Raw genomic sequence first — 25,956 nt, 5'->3', positions numbered from 1 at the left:
TTCTTTCCCCCTCCACTCATTTCCTATACCATACCCTCTGCTTTCATCTTCTTCCCTCTTCACTTCTCCCTGCCACCTCTGCTTCCCTCTCATCCCCTGCTTGTCACCTTACACCCTCTTTCCGTCTAACAAGGCTATATACACACATCTGTTCCGTTCAAATTCGTACTTAAAGAGGATCCAAGTCTTTTTATCTCCCAACAAACAACAACTCCGTACGTGGAGTAAGGCTTCCACGTAAAGAAATCACCACAAGGACGGCAAGAAAAAGTATTGCCATCATCAGCAGGGCCTTCCTTTGTTCCAAGTACTGTAGATCCGAAGTAAGGCGTGTTATTCTTGGCTTACCCTTTCACTGGGACAGGAACACACAGGAACTCCACTTGATCTAACACCAGACGATTCTATTCCTTCACTGTAAACCCCTCCTAGCAAAATGGTCAACTCTTTCCCTACAATAACGTCATAGTTTTGTTTATCCTGCGATCTCCACACTTCACTTATATTAGAAGAAAAGGTCTTGAACAGGAAGGAATAAAGAAAACTACACCCAACACCTCAAATCTGAAGGTTCGGTTAGGCCGAAAAGTAAAGTCTGGTGGCATAAAGAATAGAATACAAATGTCTCCCTCATGGTAAAGGCGTAAGTAAGGGGAGGAGGAATGGGAGAAATAAAGAAGAGGTGATGAGTACCGCCTGAGTCGTGACATTACCCCTAATCTTCTTGGACAGGTGGTGTTTAGGGTAAGACAGTGATTCACGCAAACACACGTACTGGATATTTGGAAAAGAGATAAATTCTAGAGCTCTGTGTGAGTTTGTGTGTGTGTGTGTGTGTGTGTGTGTGTGTGTGTGTTTCCTTGTGTGTGTGTGTGTTTTATATATTATTTTTATGCAAGGAAGAAGGAGCCAAAGGTCAGTGGCTTGCAAACTGCTCCCTCCAAGAATGAAAAAAAACACAAAAACAAGACAAAAGAGAGAGAAACTTCAAGATCCATTCATTTCGAGATGCCTGAACACACTGCGTTTGAAAGACTGTGGATTGTAGGCAGTAGCAAAAACAGGGAGACGGTTCGAAAGTTGACCTGTTGCATGCATGAAGGAGTAGGAGTAGCGGTTAACTCTTGCACTGGAGAGTTGGACAAAAAAGATGAGAGGTTGTCGCGCGCGCTCGGGCGCGTGCGTCCGTGTGTGTGTGTGTGTGTGTGTGTGTGTGTGTGTGTGTGTGTGTGTGTGTGTGTGTGTGTGTGTGTGTAAGCTGTGATGGTGTGAGTGGAGTGGTATTCTAAAAACTGGAAAGTATGGGCTCTATGGCAAGAAATAAACACGAGAAAATGGCGGAGAACAAATAACCAAGGACAAGAATTAGCCAGTCGGTGTTGATTCACTGACAATGGAAATCTGCTGGCAAAGTACTGAATAAGGTAATGAAGTTAACATGGTAAGTAATGGGAATATATATTGCTGAATTAAAGGAATGAAGACGAAGAAATTATCATACTCTAATTCAGTGCGAGACAGAATTCAGGAAAGGATTTATAAGACAAGGAAAAGGGTGATGAAAAATAGAAGAAGAGATAGATAGAGAGAGAGAGAGAGAGAGAGAGAGAGAGAGAGAGAGAGAGAGAGAGAGAGAGAGAGAGAGAGACGGGATATTAAAAACAAATGAGACATGTCCAGTGAGAAGCGAACTGAGAATCCAGAAAAAGTGAAATGTCTCGAGAATGGGAATAATGAAGCTAAGAAAATTAAAAGCAAAGAGGTAAAAAAGAATTAGTGAAAGTCTAGAGAAGCGATGAAGGGACTCACGATGGGTTGAAGGAAGCGTCATGAAAAAGGAGGGAGAAGGAGTTACTTAGGAAGGACAGAGAAAGGAGAAGGAGGAAGAGGAGGAGGAGAGTTAGAGAAGGGGGGTAAAGAAAGGAGAGAGAGGTAGAGAAGGGAAGAGAGAAGCAAAGTTAAAAGAGAGATAGAGAGAGACAGGAGGTGAAGGATTAGAGAAAGGGAGCAGGGGTAGAGAAGGGAAACAGGGGTAGACAAGGGGTGGGAGGAGCCAGGATAAGAGAAGGAGAGACACAGACAAGTGGAATGAGTGAAAAATATGTGGGATGGGGTAAAGACAAAGAGGGGGATTGGGCAAAGAAAAAGAGATGGAGGAGACTGAGAGAGAGAGAGAGAGAGAAAAAAAAGGTGAGGGTTGAAAAACGGGGTGGGTAGAAGGTGCTAAGAAAAATGAGACTGAAATGTAGCCTGCAAAAGTGAGGGCTGATCTGGGAAAAAGGGCAGGTTAAGGAATGAGGGAGAGGAGCTAAGAAAGAAGTGAGAAGGGCCTAGAAAAATGAGGGGAGCTGAGTTGTGAGTCGACTCAGGAAAAGGGAGCTAAGAAAAAGGGGAAGATGACTGGGGAAAAGGGAGGGAGGGATGAGGAAAAGAGGGATGGGGTGACGAAAAGGAAGAGGGATGAGGAAAAGAGAGAGGGGTGAAGAAAAGTGCAGGCCTGATTCTAAGGGCAGGAGACGACTGAGAAAGAGGGAAAAGCGCTGAGAAAAGGGTGAGATGGTCAAAAGGGAGGATGGACTGAGGAAAAGGTCAAGGGCGGTAAATAAGAGAGGACAGAGAGAAACACGAAAAAGAAGCTAAGAGAAAGGGGGAGAGGGTAAAAAAAAAGGTGGGAGTAAGGGGACTGAGGAAAATATGAAGAGGACTGAGAAAAGGGCGTGGTTAAATGGGGGAAGGGATTGATGGAGAAGAGGGATAATGCGAAGGGAAAGGAGGAGGAAGGGAAAAATGACAAATGAAAAGAAAGTGGCGGAGTTAAAGAAAAAAGCAGGGGGAAGGGGGGTGTTTGGATATAAGGGCGAGGGGCTAAGGAAGAGTGGAGTGGGGCAGGGAAAAAAAAATATATATAAGAAGGGTTTGCGAAAAAGGGGGAGGGGACTAAAAGGTGGAAGGGACTAAAAGGGGGGGTGGCATGAGGGCCGAGAAAGGAAAGGAGAGACTAAAAAAAAAGAAAAAAAGTGGAGAGTGTAGCTGAAGAAGAGGAGGGTAGAGGCTGAGGAATAAGGGGTTAAGAGGGTTTCAAAATTGTGGGAGGGGGAAGAAGAGAGGGAGAGGGAAAGGAAGGGGGAAGGGGAAGGGAAAGGGGGAGGGGGAAGAAAAAGTGGGAAGGGCGAGAGAGAAACAGAATCGGGAAAGAAAAAGGGGTGGGAGGGAGAGAGAAAAGGGAAGGGGGTAGGGAAAATTGGAGGATGCAACTCAATGTGGGCAAGCGGCAGAAGAGGAGAGAAGGTAATGGGCTCAGAAAGTGTGGGAAGTGGGCTCAAGAAGGGGGGACTGGGCTCAGAAAAGGGGGGAGTGAGCTCAGAAAAGGGGGGAGTGGGCTCAAAACAGGGGGGGGGAGTGGGCTCAAAACAGGGGGGGGGGAGTGGGCTCAATACAGGGAGGAATGGATTCAGAAGGAGGGAGGAAGAAAAAGGGGGTGGGGTGTCATTGAGGTGCTGAGGTCGGACTTAATCACCTGACTGGGACCCGGCTCACCTGGCTATTAATTAAGGCTAAGGGGCGCGGCCGTCTCGAGGGGCGCACAGGTGAGTAATGAAGGAAAAGGATAATGAAGGCAGGAGGAAAGAAAATAAGAAAAAAAATGAGAGTGAATGGAAGAATGAATGGATGAAGGACGGATGGAAGGAAGAAGAGAATATGAATAAATGAATGAGTGAATGAATGAATGAATAAATGGGGGGAAAAAGAAGGGAAATGGAAGGAAATTAATGAGCTAATGAATGAGGAGGAGAAATGAATAAACGAGTACAAAAGACCGAAGTAAGAAATGAAAGGAAGGAAATGACAGAGAAAAGAAGAGGAGATCGAAAGAAAAATGAAGGAATATGAAACAAGAGCACAGAGAGAGAGAGAGAGAGAGAGAGAGAGAGAGAGAGAGTGAAAAAAAAAGGGGAGGGCGAGAAAATATGAAGAAAAAGCGACATGAAGGAAGGAAAGAATGAATGAATGAAGGATGGAAGAAAGGTAGGAACAAACAGAGGTAAGAGGAAATGATGGAAGGAATAAAGAACGTGATATAGCCAGAGATGGAAATGAATGCTTGGCCCTTTCATTACCAGGATGTTATTTTTCAGTCATTTCCTATAGATGACTTAATTACTTTAAAAATAATCTCTCGTGTTCAGGCAATCTATGGAATCTTTAACTATTCCATTCACTAATAATAATAATAATAATAATAATAATAATAATAATAATGATAATAATAAAATAATCACCATCATCATCATTACAATCATCCTCATCATCGTTGTTCTTCCTCCTCCTCCTTCTTCTTCTATGGAAGGATTAAAATATGTTAAGAAAAAAAAAGCACTTGACGAGAAGGGAAAAAAATGAATATACAGAGAAAACAGGCATGGGAGGGAGGAGAACGAGGTAAGAAGGAGAGGATGGGCTGATAAGTTCATTAACGTGAAAATATAAAAGAAGGGAGGAAGCTGCCTGAAATGAGGGTAAGTAAAAAATGGGAAAGGAAGTATGCAAAACGAAGGCATGAAGGAAGAAAGAAGGAATCTGGAAAGCAAGGAGCAATGATGGAAGGAAGGCAAGAAAAAATTATGGGGAGACGAGGAAGGAATGAAGGAAAAAAGAGGATGGGATGATGGAGAGATGGAAGGATTGAAGGAAGAAAGACGAGTAAAAAGTAAAGATTGCAAGGGGAAAGAGTAAAAAATGACTGCAGACGAGGAAAGAATGAAAAAGGAGAAAGAAAGGAATGATGCAGGAAAGAAGAAAAAATGAATGAAAGATAATGGGGATATGATGAAAGAAGAGAATGAAAGAAAAGTTAGGAATGAAAGAAAGATGAATAAATGAATGAAAAAGAGGAAGGGATGAAGGAAGATAGGAAAGACGAGAGAACAATGGAAGGAGTAAGAAGAGAAGGATGAACTAGAAAGCAGAGAACACATAACTCCGCCAATGCCACTGAAAAGGATCCGGATCCGGATCCATGGAGATACTGTGTGGAATACATAGGATCTGGATCCGTCCCAGAATTTAATTAATTATTCCTTCACCCATGGCTCATTCTTCCACAAAATTTTATTGAAATTCATTGAGAACTTTTGGAAATATTGTGCGGGATACATAGGATCCTGATCCTGATCCCCCCAAAAATTTAATAAATTCTTTCTTGGCCCATGGCCTACCCTTCCACTGAATTTCGTTGATATTCGTTGAGAACTTTTGGAGACATCGTGTGGACAAACAGACAAACATAGGTGAATACATAACCTTCTCCAACTTCGTTGGCAGAGGTAATTATGGTCGAAGAGAAAGTAAAGGAAGGGAAAAAGCAAAACAGCAAAGGAAAAAATGTGAAGAAAAAGTAGAAGCGAGGATCTATAGCTTATAACATTATGGTAGTGATGGTAGGATAGAAATGGTAGCGTCCGGAGCCACGGTAGTATAAGTGGTTGAGGCCGTCTGGCTGGATGTGTTAAGAGGCGATAATGGTGTTAGGTGGGGACAAGAGGTGTGGTGGCGGTGCTGGTGATGTCATATTGGTGTCATAGTAGTGTTGATGGTAGGGCCGGTGCGATGGTACTACTGAGGTGTGGTGTTATGTGGTGTGGTGTGGTAGTGGTGTCATTCGGGTAACGTGGTGTAGCAGTGGGAGAGATAACATTGCTTTTATGATGGTCCGTCTGTGCTGTTGTGATGGTATGATTTTGCAGTGGTGTAGCGATATTGTGGTGTGGTGATGTTGTGGTGTGGTGAAGATTGTGTCAGTGTTAGTGGTGAGAAAGTGTTGGTGTGATGGTGCTGTTACTTGGGTATCATGTCATGGTATTAGTGATGCTAATATTGGTGAAATGATAATCAGTTTTGCAGTGTGGTGTACTGCAGTGTTCCTAGTACTGACTGTGTTCGTATGATGCTCTTGCTCCTGGTGTGGTGGTGATGTGACGATGTCGGTGCTGTTGATGTGGTGATGTGATATATTGGCTGTGGCTGAAGATGTGATGTAGGCATAATGGTGGCGGTGACTGGTGAATTTCTAATGTCATGGTCATCGTGGTAACGGATGCGATATTTGTGGCTCTGACATGGTTGTGAAATGGCGATGATGTGATGGTAGTGGCGGTAGCGGGGGTTGCGGTAATGAGGTGATATTGATGTGTTTCCTGATATGGACTGTGGTGGTGGTGGTGGTGAGTGGTGATGTCATGATTATGTGCTTTGCTTCTTCGAAGAATAACTGCCTCCCAGTGGTCTGTGAAGTTGTAAGAGTCAGATGTAACTATACTCACCATGTTCACTGTTCGTATTCAGATGAAAATTGTTTCCTTCACCCTCATCGCTCAAGTCAACCGTACGTAATTCTAACACAGTTCTGTTTCTAAATCATTCCTACCAGTCCATGACCCCAAGTCCCGCGAGGAAACAACTGGCCACCATGGCATTAATCAGACCTCTTACAGAGCAAAGGGTCCTGAGAATCGGTGAATACGAACTGATTGCCTTAAAAAAAATGAACCTTGGAATGTATAATAGTAAATGATACAGCTATAACGACAGAAAGTAGGGAAATAAAGTAAGCTACCAATGAACAAGTAAATTCTTATAGGAAAGAGGGAAAGGAGTCGCAAAGATAGGGAGAGATCACGCAGAAGTAGCTGAACTAAAGAAATAATTTTTCTAAGAAGAATGAATATATTCGAAAATTTAACAGTGACCTACTTTAAGGCACTTTATGGAATGAAGAAAACCTGAAAACAACTAAAAGGACACTTGGCTTAAGCAAAATCCATAATTTGCTCTGAGAGATTAACATACATAAAAACTGCAGTAATGAAGTTATCACAAAATACGAGTAGGATACATGAAACCACGTTAACGCTTTTATTTAATGTACAGGGCGTTGTATCTGTAGCATAGGATATTATGATTTATCACAAAATAAGCCACTAACGATAAATGTTACGAGCTACTAGTGGCCAAGGAAAAATAATGAAGTTGTTATTTGTTGTTGTCTAAAAGGAGGTGAGTTCAAACCCCGGCTGGGGAAGAGAATAGTTTGATTATTTTAATTTCGTTAAAAGACTATTGATCTTTTCCTCTGAACCGTCCACACACACACACACACACACACACACACACGCTAATACCCTCGCGCAAGTCCTGAATACGACAGTCCTAACATGCATTAAGTCTGAACAGTGTGCATTATTGCTGAATTGATGACAAGTAAAGAAGTGGAATGTGCGGGTCTTAGGAAACGGGCTGTTAAGTCTTTGTCTAGAATTACGTACATGAAAAAGGGGAGAAAGAAGTGTGTGGTAATCATAGGGGCATTTGTCTTCTTAGTATAATAGGAAAAGTGTATGGTAGGATACTTATAGACAGAGTTAGAGAAAGAACAGAGAAATTAGTTGGAGAAGAACAGGGAGGCTTTAGGAAGGGAAGAGGTTGTGTAGATCAGATATTCATTCTTAGATCTTTAGTGGAAAAGTTTCTAGAGAAGGGAAAGAAGTTGTATGCGGCTTTCATGGATTTGGAGAAAGCATATGACAGGGTGGATAGACAAGGATTGTGGAAAGTGTTAAGAATATATGGAGTAGATGGGAAGTTGTTGAATGCTGTGAAGAGTATGTACGATGGTGCGAAGGCTGCAGTGCGTGTGGATGGTGAACTAAGTGAATTTTTCTCTTTGAAAGTTGGTTTGAAACAGGGATGTGTCATGTCTCCATGGTTGTTCAATCTGTACATGGATGGGGTAATAAAACAGGTACAAGGTAGGGTAGTGGATGTTGGAGTGGCCCTGGTGAGAGAGGATAGTGTTTGGAAACTCCCTGTACTGTTGTTTGCAGATGATACTGTGTTGTTGAGTGAAGACGAAGGGGAGCTGCAAGGCTTGGTGGATAAGTTTGAGAGAGTGTGTAAGAAACGGAACCTAAAGGTGAATGTAGGGAAGAGTAAAGTGATGGTCTTTGAGAGAGGTGAAGTTAGTGAATGTACAGCGAGGTTGGATGGTGAGGAATTAGAAAATGTGAGTACGTTTAAGTATTTGGGTAGTGTGATGAGTAAGGATGGAGGTTTGGAGGGTGAAGTGCTTGAAAGGGTACAGCAGGGAAGAAAGGTTGCTGGTTCCTTGAAAGCAGTGATAAGAAACAGGGAAGTGAGCATGGAAGTGAAAAAGTTACTACATGACAGTATTGTGATACCAACTCTAACGTACGGAAGTGAAGCTTGGACATTGTTGGAAGGACACAAGTCAAGAGTGAGAGCAGTGGAAATGAGTTATTTAAGAGGAGCCTGTGGAGTCACGTGGAGAGACAGGCTGACGAATGAGGATATAAAGGAACGTTGTGGTGTGGATGTGGATGTGATAGGAAGCGTTATGAGGAATACACTGAGGTGGTTTGGCCATGTGGAGAGGATGGAGGGTGAAAGACTGACGAAGAGAGTGTATATGAGTGAGGTGGAGGGGGAAAGAGGGAGGGGGAGGCCGAGGATGAGATGGAGGGATGGGGTGGAGAGGTATATGAGAGAGGGGGGTGTGAGTTGGGAGCAGGGCAGTGAAATGGCGGGGGACAGGGCGACTTGGAGGCGATTTGTTTGTGGCCACCCCAAACGGGATTGAGGCGTCTGGCAATAGATAGATAGATAGATAGAAAAAGACGTAATGGTGATGAAGTGCTGATTGTTTAAGATATGTGTGTGTGTGTGTGTGTGTGTGTGTGTGTGTGTTGCGGTGGTGACTACAGTTGTGCTGGGATTGAGTTCAGGGTGCAACATGAGGCCACTGATATTTGGATGCATTCTAAGTAAAAAAAAAAAAAAAAAAAAAAAAAAAAAAATGAGTCACCACACTCTCTAAGTCATCCAGGAGTCTATCTGAGGTGCGATTAAATTTATTGAAAGAAGGAAGCGACTTGCATACGTAATATAAACTGACTATATCATTAATATTCATACATTATTCACTCATGCATATTCAAGTTCCTGGCTAACGTAATAGCTGGCGTAACTAATGTAATCTGCGAATTTGTGGTTACATCCTGCACTTTATGGCTGATAATGATTCAGTTTTAGCAATTTCAGAATCAAAATCCGGCAGAATATACGAGCCACGACTTTGGCATGAGACCTTAAGATGCCTATAATAACCCATTGATCTGTGAGATATATATAGCATAGTGTTAGGTGTCCCAGACCCCCTCTTAAATATTCCCAATAATGGCATCAGGTCGAGCAGGGAGGACTGGTGCAGGGGAAAATGAGCCTTGGGGATGACGGGTCATAAGGGCGAAATAGGCGTGTCTAAGTGGCCTGTGCGCTCTCGTGCCTTATACCCGGGTCAGGCAGCGGCGGCGGGCGGCTGGGTGGAAAACAATAGATCTGTAGCGTACGTTATATTATGCTATGGCTGCACTACGTTATATTCCGACCCATTTGCTACTCGTTTTATTGGCAATTACCCGGGTCGTTTGTCAAGGTGAATGGGCTGGGGTTTTGTCCTTTCTTTCTTTTCGGTTCGTGTTTGTAATGCGGAGATGACATGTCGCCATAGTTGGGGTGGTGGTAATTGCTTTCCAGTGACTGCAATGATGATGTCTCTTATTTTCAGTGGGTGTGAAGAGGAAATATACTGGACTGAGTGAAGTGTGTTGATGTCATGCTTTGGTGTTCATAACGTGCTCCAAGTAGGCAATTATGTTTCTCTGGTGAAGAAGTCTAATGATTTACTGTTGTTCTTGTATTCCTCTGATCATGTTAAAGATGTTAATTACTCTGACATGTTATGTGGCTGTGTCGATATCCTTTGCTTCTGTAACTGCTTCTGAATAGCGGTGTTGTTTTTGTTTCCCTTGGTGTTTCACTGTCCCCTGGTTTTGACGATGTTACTTCCATGTTGACAGTATTTGCGTTAGTGCTGATGACACATTCCTTGACTGGGTATGTTGATGATGCCCCTTACCCTAATGTAGTGCTATGACTGGTAATGATAATATCACATACTCTAACATGCTGCTGTGATAATTCCTACCTCTGATGTGTTGCTATGACTGGTGGTAATGATGCCCCGAATTCTGATATGGTGCTACTGAATACCATGATGCCTGTTACTTTGATGTGCTGCTATGACTGGCTTTGATGTTCTTTAATTTGATGAGTTGCTATAACCGGCAGTGGTGATGTTCCGTACTCTGATGTGGTACTGCTGACAATACTGATGTCTGTTACTTTGATGTGCTGCTATGACTGGCAATGATAATGTTCCTTACTCTTATGTGTTGCTGTGATGGTTATGATTTTCCTGACTCTGATATGCTGCTATGATTGGCTATGATGTTCCGTACTCTGATGTGGGGTTATGATTAGATGTGATGATGTTCCAGCACTGATGGGCTGTGATTGGCGATAATGATCACCAGTGGTTTTTGTCAAGACTGTCAATTCACCGGCTCTCTATCTGTTAAAATTTATTCAGTGTTTTCTGAGCTATACAGTACATATTGTCGTGCTCACTTATACAACTCTCATCTTCTTAACCTAAATCTCACACAGCATTCATCACATCAGCCACTCGAATACGGTGAGACAACAGCACACTTAACCTCCGATATATTTTCGTATATCTAGCATTCTTCTGGCTAGCACAAAATAAACCTAGTTGTTCTTAATGGATGGAAAAGTCATTTCCTCCATGATTCTATTCGAAAGAGTTTTCCATATGGATTTGTTACCTTCAACAACACAGACGTCAGTCGCTGTATTATCGCATTACTGGTGTCTGTTTTCACGGAAAAACATTAAATGAAAAAGCAAATAAATTCTCTTGCGAAATTAGCTGCCCAGAGGCTGATTGCTGCTGTCTTCATTAAAAAAAAAAAAAAATTAACTCTGTTGACCTTTACAGGGATCACATCTGACTCCATGTAGATTGAAGTTATCACGAGTGTTTAGCTTTAGAATTATTTCTCTTGCTTCTCATCATCACTGCTGCACAATGAATCGCGCTTAATAACTGTTATGTCTACCTTTATTGAACCCAGACATCTAATCAAACAAATCCCTAGCATCCTGTATATGATAACCTCAGCTTTGTTGTAGCACTTTAGTAAGAGTTAATTTGCCCTTGGGGAGAGCTTATTATAGCGTGTGTTGAGAAAGAAGAAATTTTATATCAACATCTGCAACATGGACAACTATCACTGGTCCCAAGATAACGTCGATAGTGATAAAAGAGGGACACACACCACCAACCTGATAATAATAGGACTCGAGCAACAAAACTCTCACATCGAGCCGCATTGTCCTCAAGGGACCTCTTCACCTCTGATGACCTTAATTTATCTGCAGTGGGTCTGGCCGTTGCCGATGTTTCCTAAAAAGAAAAAAAAAAGTCATTACCTTTCTGTATCAAATTTTAGAACACAGGTATTACGAATTTTGATCCAGTGAAACTGTCGGGAGCATGAGGTGTGTCCTTACAGAAACACACATGACTAGATCAAAAATTAGCTAGGATATATCACAGTCAGTTTGTGAAAGAGTAGCAAGGGAAGAAAGAGAAAGAAACGAAACTTGTGAGAAAAATGCTAGTAAATTCATAGCACATCTCAAAATTTGCTTTATATATGTAATACCTCCTGAACGGGGGATGGTGGGCTGAAGGATAAGGACAACTTCAGTCTGTGGTCTGCCACGTTCACTTTGCACATGAATCTGGGATACGACTATCTAGTGAACGTACTAGCCGGTACATGTATTAACTTCTAAATCATATCAAAAGAATAACTGAACTACGGGCCAGAGTTCTTTCGAATCGATGTCACTGTACCAGCACTACGTTCGAAGCCACATGGAGCCCGTGTCTTTATTAGGACGGTTGCTTCCTCGTTTGGTTGGTCTGCGCACATGTTTGGTAGATCCGCCCGTCATTCTTTATCTGAAGGAATGTAGAATAACTTCAATAGCCTAAATCTTAAATCTAAGAAAGCAGTCACGAGATATATCGTTGTGTTAAAATGTAGTGCAATTTCCAGAAATAAGTATGCACATTAATACATGCAAATCAATCCAAATGATTAAGAGTTTAAGAAACCACTTTAAGCCTTGAAATCTTTCAAAATGTACGCCACATGAACCTGTTCATAAATATTTTAACTGTTTATTCCTCTCTCACTGGCAAACCAATAGAATCTGTAGTACTAAACACCAACACACATTAGGTAATCTTGCTGTCACAAAACTGGCACCTCGCTGAGAGGCGACCAGATCCAGCTGTGGTGCCAGACTTGCCCAAGCACTGAGCACAGCCACAGCCTTCCCTTAGTCCGTCTCTTTCTGCTGACAAGAACCCCTGCAATTCATTCACCCGTAAAAATGTTTATGCCCATAATATTTAGTTCCCCTACACCATGAGCCAGCAACATTTCAATGAAATCACATCTCTGATAACATGTAGGACTGTACTTAACAATACATTTAGTAATATTAACTTACTGATTCAGTTACTTAGCATACACTATATAATTCTGGACAGTAGAAAACATTTCTCTTTAATGAATCAATTATGCACTGACTCACTTATACATATATTTTCAATCACTTAGCTTACGTAATAATGAACACTGGAAAACACTTTCTTTTTATGAAACATACGAAAAGAATCACCCCTAAATTAAAACATACCTTTTTTGTTATAACGCTTGAGATTAGACAGAGATACTCAGGCGATCCTGCCTGGTGACTTACTGGGTGACTGACCTCACCCTCCCACCGTCGCTGGTTCCACGAACGTCCAAACATTTACAACACACCCAAAACTACTGGTTTAGCAATTAATGTTTTACACTGTGTGGAGTTTCGCCATGACAGAAATATTGCTCATCTATATCAGACTGCAGTATTATCCAGACTTTATGCTACTCTATTTCCATAATAAAAACAGCTGCACAAGTTACCAATATCTCTAGGAAATGCCATATTTCTGAAGTGACTGTGACCAATGATTTGGTACCTGATCACCTTCAGCACCCTCAAAGAGAATCGTTACAAGTAATCAGCTGAAAGAACGCTGGCAATCACTCTGTAAAAATCTTTCAGTAACTGTTCTTTACCAGGACAACAGGACGGTTGAATGGAATTATTCCAACATGGAAATACTTCAGCGGCCAAAAACTGATATATAAAACCTTTACTGGTATTTGGTAGCAGTCATGGTGTTGTGGACGGTTTTTGTGCAGTAGGAGTGCAAGCAGCCGACCAAGAAATGTTCACAGGAATCTGTTTCCCATGCTGAGGGTTCTGTCTGCATTTTCTGGGTGGGATAAGTCTACAGGCTTAACTCCTTCATTGGCATTGTGTATTTTATGTTTATCGTTTTCTCATAAAGCTATTTTATCCAGCTTAGGGTACATTCTTCGACCTGGAAGGATTACATGTAGCCTTACTTAACCATGTAACTAGACACGTCCCTGCTCTGATGAATAAAATCTACCGGAGACAGCAACAGTAAACCAAAAAAATGTCATCAGACTGAATGGGTTCTTGCTTTGTACTGTATAAGGTTCAGTTACAGGAAGGTTAAGTATGGAACGGTCCTGATATTATACTCCGGATTTACCTGAGCTCAACAGTGGTCATTAATGTCAAGAACTGATTCAAACGTATCCCTGACGTTGTTCATAGCACTACTGTTAGCAGCATGAAGATTTGGTGGGAAGAGGGCTGTTGCTGAGGAGGACGTGTGGAGGTACCTTAGTCGTGGTCACAGGGATGGACTGACGGGATTATTGAGTTAAAAAAAAATATGTGGAAAAAAGGAAACAAAGGTGTAAACACAAGTGGATAACGTTAGAACATACATTCTTAGAGAGGGAGATAATAGACTTAAATACTCTCAGCTCATTTATCTTTATTGCCAGACGCATTCATCCCGTAAGAGGTTGCCATAAATAAATCCCCTCCACGTCGCCGCTTGGCTGCCCTCCTTCCGACTTATACCCCCCCCCCCCGTTATATCTCTCTACTCCGTTCTTCCATCTCATCCTTGGTCTCTCCTTCCTCAATTCCCCCTCCACCTCACTCTCACGCACACTTCTAGTCAAACACTCATTTTCCACCCTCTCCACATGGTCAAACATCTCCAAGTATTTCTCCCAACACTTTTAATCACATCCACATCAACATCACGATACTCCTTCATTTCCTACAGTTCTTGGTGAGTAGTCCTAGGATGGATAACCATAAGGATGCTTTTAGTTGCTTTTGTTATGAACTACTGTAGACATAAAAACAGATATTAATCTTTGTGCGTTGGTGAGGCATGTAATACTGTACTGATTTATTACCACTAACAAGTCTGCTAAAGAAAAATGTTGAAAATGACTAACATGGACTTTACTTGAGTGCTGATACCGGTCATGATGATAATACCTGAATCGGTGTGGGCAGTAATAATGGCTATGATAATGAGTTTTTTAATGACTGGTGCGGAAAATGACAGTGCTATAATACTAATAATGATTTTCATAGCCAGTCGCGTGGTAAATGAAACTGATGATTGCTTTCTTAATAACTCTGCGAAAAATGCTAGTAGAGTGGCGTGGAGAATTACTTTGCTGCTGATTAACCAAGGATGATAAAAATTGTGTTTACGGTGGGTTTCTTATATGAGATGTCTGTTCTAAAGGAATTAAAGTTGTTTGTGAGTAGCAAGAAAATACTGTGCTTGTTATGTAGTGTCAGTGGAGAGATAATACTTTTTTTTTTTTTTTTTTCAAAGGAACACGATTATATTTTGCTACAGTAAGGGAATGGGGACATGCAACATATACACGAATAACCGGATTTGTTACCGCACAATTCCCTATCCAGTGAGTGACACCAAACATATTAGACCTTCCGATTCTGGGTGCAAAACGAGGGAAATGTTCAATTGTGGTGAAAAGAGTAAATAAATACGTATGTACAGGGCATGTGTGAAGGATATGAAGGTACCTGTGCGGATAACATGTGTTCCCATAAAGGGCTGTGTATGTACGGGAGGTGAGTGACGTGTGTGGATAAAAAGGTTGCCATAAAGGACTGTGTGTGTAGGGGAGGCGAGTGTGTCTTGTCTGTTTCTCTGTTAAGTATCGTCTTTTCTGGAGGAAGGAAGTTGGCATCGAGGTTCCATTATTGCATCATGGATTTGAAGATTATCAGCCCCACACATCATCCTTCACACCTCAACATTACCAATCTCACACATCCTCCCTCACACCTCAACATTACCAACCTCACACATCATCCCTCACACCTCAACATCACCAACCTCACACATCATCCTTCACACCTCACATCTCAATGACAGCGTCTCCCGTCTTCTGCCGTATTCCCCACAGCTCCCTATTCTCACTTCTACCCACACGTTTCCATAGCCACACACCTCACAGCTCATCCCTTGCATCACCAGTCTTGCATTTCATTGTTCACAGCTCTCACTTTATATCTGAAACTTACTGTACATCTCCAACCTCGAACCTCACACCTTACACCACCAACCTCATCCCCCTCATTTCAACCCAGATCTCTCTCGTAAAGACGGGATTACAGCATAAAGTAAAATAACGTCGTTTCTACAGTGTTCCTGATTTTGTGATGCTTTTATTCATTGAAGATGTTAGTGCATCAATATATGGATGCAGTCTTGGTCAACAGTCCTTCACATTTTTGAAAATCCAAACTCATGAAGCACGTCTCCAACCCTCTTAATCACACTAATACACTTAATAGTTTGCTATACTTAATAGGTTTATTCACTATGTAATACCTGTATCTACTTTATACACTGTATATCAAGTTTTCTCATTCCTACATATGAACCTTCAAGGGATGCTCCCTGTTCTTCAGAGATTTAAATTCCAGACGCGGGATTAATCGGGCCTCTGGTCCACCAGATTCTGATAAAAATCCCACTAGCATGCCTGAGACAGACAAATGACCTTCTCCACTGCTTGCTGGCGACGAATCAAAGCCAAAAATCGCCCAACCATACATAGGTCATATAGCCTATCTCTCAGTCAAAACCTTCCTTCTCCTTATCCAAGCCTCAAGATTCCTCTGCCTTCCTCCTTTTCCCAGCCTTATAACATCTTCCTTCTTTCTCTTCCCTACCTATACGGATCTCCTCCCATTTCTCTCACCTCCCATATCCCTAATCCCTCCCCTTTCCTCCCCGCTCGTTACCCTCAGACTGTTTCCTCCCCACAGTTCCTCCCAAATTCCTCTCCCACTCTAACTTCCCCTCTGCCCCACACCCATCGAATGTGTTAGACCCTTAGGATTCACGGCAAAAAATACTAATGGAAAATGTATCTCTATATCTAAATAAAGAAATAACTAATATGTAAAACGAGAGATAGCAAGAACACATCTAAAAGGACGTCTATATAGGATGAGTTAGTTATGTGGCAGCTACAATACTGACATCCATGGAATCACACTTTTGACCACCATAATCAAGCCCTCTATTACAGTGATGGTCATTTCTGTTTTATTCTTGCTATCCCCTGACGATTTCATTCAGCTAAGGAAGGTTATCTAGTAGTGAAAGGGCTGCGGTTAAGGCTATATCTAACCCCTTCAGTTCAACGAGTCCATCCCAAAGGAACAAATCGTCTGAAAATAGGTCAAATAGAACTGAAATAAAGTGATAAGGAGCAGTACTCTCGTGGGCGTGGTATTTCTCGTAACACCTCCTCCTCGGTTTACGTGTTTGCACTTTGAAATCCTCTTGTATATTATTGATGCAAATTATGGCGATATCACAACGAGAAAAGTAACGCAAAAGTGAACATCAAAGGGTAACTGGTAAACTAAATCGTTAAGGAGAAGAAGCAACGATGTCACCTGTGTCAACGAGAATCTGTCCGTGCCTGGAAAATGAGAGAGAGAGAGAGAGAGAGAGAGAGAGAGAGAGAGAGAGAGAGAGAGAGAGAGAGAGAGAGAGATTAAGGCGAAAAAGAGACAGACAGACATACAGATAATTACATACAGACAAATACTGATGCAGGTATTTGTATAGTATTAAGAAAAAATTGATAATATTCGTATGTCTGGGTAGGAAGAATCAAAGGCTTGCGATTCTTGACGAAATGACTCTCACTACGACCTCTGTCATCACTACCACCATCACCAATTTGACTATCGTGACCTCTATCATCATCACTATCATCACAGCCATCATATCATCACTCCCACCATCATCACTGCCATTGTCATCACCACCATCATACTACCATCACTACTACCGTCAGCATTATCATTGTTATCACCACTACTGTCACAACCACTACCATCAGTACCAGTATCACAATCATAACATTATCATTACTACCACCATCATTACTACCAATGTCATTACTACCACTATCGCCATCAATTATCACCAAAATCTTTGTCAATAGTCATAACTTACTACCATCTCCACTACCAATGTCATAATATCACCACTACCACAGTCACCACCACATATCAAAATCTCTATCACAACAGTTAAAACCTGTACCATCTTCACTACCACAACATTTTTATTACTACGACCATCTTTACTACCACTATCACCACCACTTACCATCAAAATCTGTCACAATAGTCATAATCATGACATCTACCATCTTTACTACCAGTATCATAACATTAAACTATCAATATTACCACCATCATCACTACCCGGAACCACTTTCACAACCACTATCATCAGTACCTCCGTCACAATAGTCATAACCTCTACCATCTTCACTACGACTATCAGTACTACTATTCACACAGACACCATCATTAATACCAGTAAAACGCCTATGTCGGCGAGGTACGAGTGAGGCCATGTAAATCTGAAAGCACTGAAATGTCTCCTTACATTCCGAGGATGCCTAGAGTATATTGATGACTATCTTCCTACCAAGTTTCATGCCTTTACGACAAACGGTCTGGCCTGTGGTCCTCTTTTTAAGATTTTCGACATGCTGCACTTGGCTCGTGTCACGTGCCACGTGCGCCGCCTGGGTGTGACGAAACCTGTCAAAAATAAATCTTAAAGAACTGGGTTATCATGTGGTGCAAACCACGCAGTGATCAGCCCTGTGGTTGCTGAGATATAAGCTTCTCAAAAGCGTTACGTTCGGGCAGGGTTGGGCCGGGCCGGATATGGCCGCTCATGTGAGACTATGCCACTACTTGACGAGAGACTTGTGAGGGCTTCGCCCTCGCTAGCAAGCACTATTTTCCCTTCTTTCGTTCATTCTCTTTCCCTGTAATCCTTTACTGCTTCCATCTATTACATCTAATATCATCTTTATTATCTTCAGCGGATAGGAGTTGCAGTATAGCTGGAGAAGCAGAAAAATCACGTGAGAAATGCCCAGTGAAAGTCAAAGAAGAAATGAATTACCAGTAGTAAAGATGAATAAATTACTGCTGATATTAAGATTCACTCAGCCATGTTAATGCAGTGTAATTAGTCCACAGAAGACGAAATAAATCGTTACTAGCTATGTCTTTACTACGACTGGACGATTCTATTCACCTTTGGAGTGACCTCTTCCCTTGTATTCTTAATGACATAAGAGACTTCGTAACACTTCACCTCTTCCTCGGGTTTGTTCTGTGCATTATACCTCAGGAACCACTTGAGTATTTTTGATGAAGCTGTCAGTAATAAAACGACAGACATTACTTACAATAAATGCAAAGACTGTGATGGAAAAATAAAAGAGTAATGAAGAAGTGGTACGAAGTTTTCTATGGCATGACCCTCTGAATCCAGGTGAGGACCATTTTCTTTATTCCTACTTCTATTAGGTAACTGTATTCAATTTTAGGAACGCGTTTCGTAGTGAACGGGTTTATTAAGACTGTATCTAGCCATTCCAGTTCGAAAAGTCTGTCCTAAGTTAAATAAAACCCTCAGGAGATGAAGGAAGGAAGGATTAAAGAAATGAAAAGAATGAAATGAAAAAAACGTCTCCGGGCTGAAGACTAAAAGATTCTCCTTGGTAACTCTTTCTTACCAACTTTTTTCTGTATCCAGTACATTTATATATTCTTGTATATTCTCCAGGAAATTATGTCAATATGACAAAGATAATTTAACAAACAAGAGAATAGTCAACAACACTATGGAAAATAAATAGTGAAGATGTTCTCGTAAGCCTCCTCAGCCGATAACAGTACATTATTGTTACTAATCATTCCCAAGTAACCTACTGTACATACGACGAGAAAAATCCTTGCTATATCATTCTTGCTATCAAGAGACGCTTTTGTTACGCTATTAGTGAGCTGAAACGGAATGAGCTGTAGACTGGGTACATAATATTTAAAAAGCATGTTGCCATTCTATGGAGCTACATGACGAGGGACAACGAAGATTACAAGATTCCAGAACAGCTCTGAAATAATTACGCTGGAAACACAAATGATGAATGCGAATCACAGGATTGTAAGCAGAAACTGACACAGGTCTAGCTTTCCAATAGCCTAGTGTTATCCTAAGGGAGAAGGACATAGCTAAATGTCCTGAATGGGAGAGATATCAGACCATAGTGAAACTAGAACAAGTGGAATATGAGGGACTTACAATCCTGCGAAATACTGTAAGTCAGCCGTGATGGATAAGGTACCCGTAAATTCAGAGCGTAAGATACAAAGCTGTAAAACATAAACGTGATGAATAAGGTACTGTAAACCCCCAACCTGAGACGGTTTAGCTACATGGAAATCCGGAGCGCAGGACATACAGTTGTAAGTCCTGAACGTGATGGATGTTAGGTAACATGTGGACTCGATGTTGACAAGCAGAGCCGATCCTGATGAAGTGGATTGGTGAAGCAGGTGGGGATGCATCACTGACAAGCTGTCATGAACTGTGATCCTGTCGCTGTGGCTTAAAAGATGATACAACCCGGTCCGACGCTGACGAACCACAGGGCCAATGTTTCCGTACTGGTAAGGATGTTGAAAGAACTTGGTCTAACGCTGACGAACCACACTAACATTATTCATGTGGTGTTAAAGATGATACAACAACGTGGACCAGTGCGGACGAACCACACAATATTCACGTGGTGGTAAGGATGAAGCAGTAACATGGACCAGTGCTGACGAGCCTGCTGGCCATTGTTTACGTGGTAAGGATGATGCTAAATGCGGCCGGGACGACGACAAGCTAAAACGACGATGTCCATGCAGCTTGGATGATACAACATGAGGACCCCATACAAGCAAGCCAGTCTGATGACTTGGATGATGGAACACGAAGAACCCATGCCGACATGCCAGGCTGTTGTCTTGGCTTAAATAATGCAACACGAGGACCCCATGCAGAGAAGCCAGGCTGTTGTCTTGGTTTAGATGATGTAACACGAGGACCACATGCTGACAAGCCAAGATGTTGTCATGGCTTGGACGATGCAACACGAGGATATAAAAGTGAGTGCTTCAGTGAGTGTCTGTGAGAGTAGAGTGACTGAGTGAGTGAAAGTGAAGTTGTAATAAATAAGTGATTCAATGAGTTATTGTGATAGTGGTGTGACTGAGTGAGTGATAGTGATAGTGAAGGTGTAATAAGTGAGTGATTCAGTGAGTGGCTGTGTTAGTGGAGTGACTAAGTGAGTGATAGCGATAGTGAAGGTGTAATATGTGAGTGATTCAGAGACAGGCTGTATCGTGGAGTGACTGAGTGAGTGATAATGGCAGTGAAGTTGTAATGAATCATTCAGTGAAAGGCTTTGATTATGGAATGAATGAGTAAATGATAGTGATAGTGAAGGTGATATAAGCGAGTGATTCAGTTAGTGTATGTGACAGTGGAATGACTGAATGAGTGATAGTGAAGTTGTAATAAATGAGTGATTCAGGAAGATGATGCGATAGTGCAGTGACTGAGTTAGTGATTGTGATGGTGAAAGTGTCATAAATGAGTGATTCGGTAAGTGGCTGTGATAGGGCAGTGACTGAGTGATAGTAAAGGTGTAATAACAGTGATTCAGTGAATGGTTGTGATAATGGAGTGACTGAGTAAATGATAGTGACAGTGAAGTTGTATTCAGTGAGTCATTCAGTGGGTGGCTTTGATTGTTGAGTGACTGAGTGAGTGATAGTGATAGTGAAGGTGTTATAAGAGAGTGATTCAGTTAGTGGCTGTGAGAGTGGAGTGACTGAGTGAATGATAACAAGCCAGGCTGATTACTTGGCTTGGATAATGCAAAACCAGGGTCCCACGCTGACAAGTTAAGCCGATGCCGATGACATGGCTTGGTGAAGCATGGAGGGGATGTGCCGCTGACAAGCTGTCATGAGACGTGATCCTGTCGTTGTGGCTTGAATGATGATACAACCCAACCCGACGTTAACGAACCACAAGGCCAATGTCTGTGTGCTGGTAAGGATGATGAAAGAACCTGGTCCAACGCTGACGAACCACACTAACAATATTCAAGTGGTGGTATGGATGAAGCAACAACATGGTCCGATGCTGACAAACCACACTAACATTATTCATGTGGTGGTAAGGATGAGGCAACAACATGGTCCGATGCTGACAAACCACACTAACATTATTCATGTGGTGGTAAGGATGAGGCAACGACATGGTCCGATGCTGACAAACCACACTAACATTATTCATGTGGTGGTAAGGATGAGGCAACGACATGGTCTGATGCTGACAAACCACACTAACATTATTCATGTGGTGGTAAGGATGATGCAATCACTGCTGACGAACCACACTAACAAATATTCACGTGGTGGTTTGGATGAAGCAACAACATGGACCAATGCTGACTAACCACACTAACATTATTCATGTGGTGGTGAGGATGAAGCAACAACATGGACCATTGCTGACGAACTACACTAACTTTATTCACGTGGTGGTGAGGATGAAGCAACAACATGGACCACTGCTGATGAACCACACTAACTTTATTCACGTGGTGGTTTGGATGAAGCAACAACATGGACCAATGCTGACTAACCACACTAACATTATTCATGTGGTGGTGAGGATGACGCAACAACATGGACCGGTGCTGACGAACCACACTAACATCATTCACGTGGTGGTAAGGATGAAGCAACAACATGGACCAGTGCTGACGAACCAGCTGGACTTTGTTTACAGTGGTAAGGATGCTGTTAAATGTGGCCGAGTCGCTGACCAGCTACAACGACGATGTCCATGCAGCTTGAATGATGCAACACAATGACCCCATACAAGGAAGCCTGTCTGATGATTTGGATGATGGAAGACGAGGGCCCCATGCCGACATGCCAGGCTGTTGTCTTGGCTTAAATGGTGCAACACGAGGACCCCATGTAGAGAAGCCAGGCTGTTGTCTTGGTTTAGATGATGTAACACGGGGACCACATGCTGACAAGCCAAGATGTTGTCTTAGCTTGGACGATGCAACACGAGGATATATAAGGGAGTGCGTCAGTGAGTGTCTGTGAGAGTGGAGTGACTGAGTGAGTGTCTGCGAGAGTGGAGTGACTGAGTGAGTGAAAGTGAAGGTGTAATAAATAAGTGATTCAATGATTCATTGTGATAGTGGAGTGACTGAGTGAGTGATAGTGATAGTGAAGGTTGTAATATGTGAGTGATTCAGTGAGTGGCTGTGATAGTGGAGTGACTGAGTGAGTGATAGCGATAGTGAAGGTGTAATATGAGTGATTTAGAGAGATGCTGAATTGTGGAGTGACTGAGTGAGTGATAATGGCAGTGAAGCTGTAATGAGTCATTCAGTGAAAGGCTTTGATAAAGGAATGAATGAGCGAATGATAGTGATAGTGATGGTGATATAAGCGAGTCATTCAGTTAGTGTCTGTGAAAGTGGAATGACTGAGTGAGTGATAGTGAAGTTGTAATAAATGAGTGATTCAGGAAGAGGTTGCGATAGTGGAGTGACACAGTTACTGATAGTGATGGTGAAGGTTTCATAAATGAGTGATTCGGTGAGTGGCTGTGATAGTGCAGTGACTACGTGATAGTGTTAGTGAGGGTGTATTAACAGTGATTCAGTGAATGGTTGTGATAGTGGAGTGACTGAGTGAATGATAGTGACAGTGAAGTTGTATTAAATGAGTCATTCAGTGGGTGGCTTTGATTGTTGAGTGACTGAGTGAGTGATGGTGATAGTGAAGGTGTTATAAGAGAGTGATTCAGTTAGTGGCTGTGAGAGTGGAGTGACTGAGTGAGTGATAACAAGCCAGGCTGATTACCTGGCTTGGATAATGCAACACCAGGGTCCCACGCTGACAAGTTAAGCCGATGCCGATGCCATGGCTTGGTGAAGCATGGAGGGGATGTGCCGCTGACAAGCTGTCGTGAGACGTGATCCTGTCGTTGTGGCTTGAATGATGATACAACTCAGCCCGACGTTAACGAACCACAAGGCCAATGTCTGTGTGCTGGTAAGGATGATGAAAGAACCTGGTCCAACGCTGACGAACCACACTAACAATATTCAAGTGGTGGTATGGATGAAGCAACAACATGGTCCGATGCTGACAAACCACACTAACATTATTCATGTGGTGGTAAGGATGAGGCAACAACATGGTCCGATGCTGACAAACCACACTAACATTATTCATGTGGTGGTAAGGATGAGGCAACAACATGGTCCGATGCTGACAAACCACACTAACATTATTCATGTGGTGGTAAGGATGAGGCAACGACATGGTCCGATGCTGACAAACCACACTAACATTTTTCATGTGGTGGTAAGGATGAGGCAACGACATGGTCTGATGCTGACAAACCACACTAACATTATTCATGTGGTGGTAAGGATGATGCAATCACTGCTGACGAACCACACTAACAAATATTCACGTGGTGGTTTGGATGAAGCAACAACATGGACCAATGCTGACTAACCACACTAACATTATTCATGTGGTGGTGAGGATGAAGCAACAACATGGACCATTGCTGACGAACCACACTAACTTTATTCACGTGGTGGTGAGGATGAAGCAACAACATGGACCACTGCTGATGAACCACACTAACTTTATTCACGTGGTGGTTTGGATGAAGCAACAACATGGACCAATGCTGACTAACCACACTAACATTATTCATGTGGTGGTGAGGATGACGCAACAACATGGACCGGTGCTGACGAACCACACTAACATCATTCACGTGGTGGTAAGGATGAAGCAACAACATGGACCAGTGCTGACGAACCAGCTGGACATTGTTTACAGTGGTAAGGATGCTGTTAAATGTGGCCGAGTCGCTGACCAGCTACAACGACGATGTCCATGCAGCTTGAATGATGCAACACGATGACCCCATACAAGAAAGCCTGTCTGATGATTTGGATGATGGAACACGAGGGCCCCATGCCGACATGCCAGGCTGTTGTCTTGGCTTAAATGGTGCAACACAAGGACCCCATGCAGAGAAGCCAGGCTGTTGTCTTGGTTTAGATGATGTAACACGAGGACCACATGCTGACAAGCCAAGATGTTGTCTTAGCTTGGACGATGCAACACGAGGATATATAAGGGTGTGCGTCAGTGAGTGTCTGTGAGAGTGGAGTGACTGAGTGAGTGAAAGTGAAGGTGTAATAAATAAGTGATTCAATGAGTCATTGTGATAGTGGAGTGACTGAGTGAGTGATAGTGATAGTGAAGGTTGTAATATGTGAGTGATTCAGTGAGTGGCTGTGATAGTGGAGTGACTGAGTGAGTGATAGCGATAGTGAAGGGGTAATATGAGTGATTTAGAGAGAGGCTGAATTGTGGAGTGAGTGAGTGAGTGATAATGGCAGTGAAGCTGTAATGAGTCATTCAGTGAAAGGCTTTGATAATGGAATGAATGAGCGAATGATAGTGATAGTGAAGGTGATATAAGCGAGTGATTCAGTTAGTGTCTGTGAAAGTGGAATGACTGAGTGAGTGATAGTGAAGTTGTAATAAATGAGTGATTCAGGAAGAGGTTGCGATAGTGGAGTGACACAGTTAGTGATAGTGATGGTGAAGGTTTCATAAATGAGTGATTCGGTGAGTGGCTGTGATAGTGCAGTGACTACGTGATGGTGTTAGTGACGGTGTAATAACAGTGATTCAGTGAATGGTTGTGATAGTGGAGTGACTGAGTGAATGATAGTGACGTGAAGTTGTATTAAATGAGTCATTCAGTGGGTGGCTTTGATTGTTGAGTGACTGAGTGAGTGATAGTGATAGTGAAGGTGTTATAAGAGAGTGATTCAGTTAGTGGCTGTGAGAGTGGAGTGACTGAGTGAGTGATAACAAGCCAGGCTGATTACCTGGCTTGGATAATGCAACACCAGGGTCCCACGCTGACAAGTTAAGCCGATGCCGATGCCATGGCTTGGTGAAGCATGGAGGGGATGTGCCGCTGACAAGCTGTCGTGAGACGTGATCCTATCGTTGTGGCTTGAATGATGATACAACTCAGCCCGACGTTAACGAACAACAAGGCCAATGTCTGTGTGCTGGTAAGGATGATGAAAGAACCTGGTCCAACGCTGACGAACCACACTAACATTATTCAAGTGGTGGTATGGATGAAGCAACAACATGGTCCGATGCTGACAAACCACACTAACATTATTCATGTGGTGGTAAGGATGAGGCAACAACATGGTCCGATGCTGACAAACCACACTAACATTATTCATGTGGTGGTAAGGATGAGGCAACAACATGGTCCGATGCTGACAAACCACACTAACATTATTCATGTGGTGGTAAGGATGAGGCAACGACATGGTCTGATGCTGACAAACCACACTAACATTATTCATGTGGTGGTAAGGATAACGCAATCACTGCTGACGAACCACACTAACAAATATTCACGTGGTGGTTTGGATGAAGCAACAACATGGACCAATGCTGACTAACCAC

This window comes from Coenobita brevimanus, chromosome 93, assembly GCF_032717465.1.
Source record: "Coenobita brevimanus isolate Jiangsu-jjx chromosome 93, ASM3271746v2, whole genome shotgun sequence".
Taxonomy (NCBI): Eukaryota; Metazoa; Arthropoda; class Malacostraca; order Decapoda; family Coenobitidae; genus Coenobita; species Coenobita brevimanus.
The sequence above is the reverse complement of the archived record's forward strand: the minus strand, read 5'-3'. Positions refer to the sequence as shown.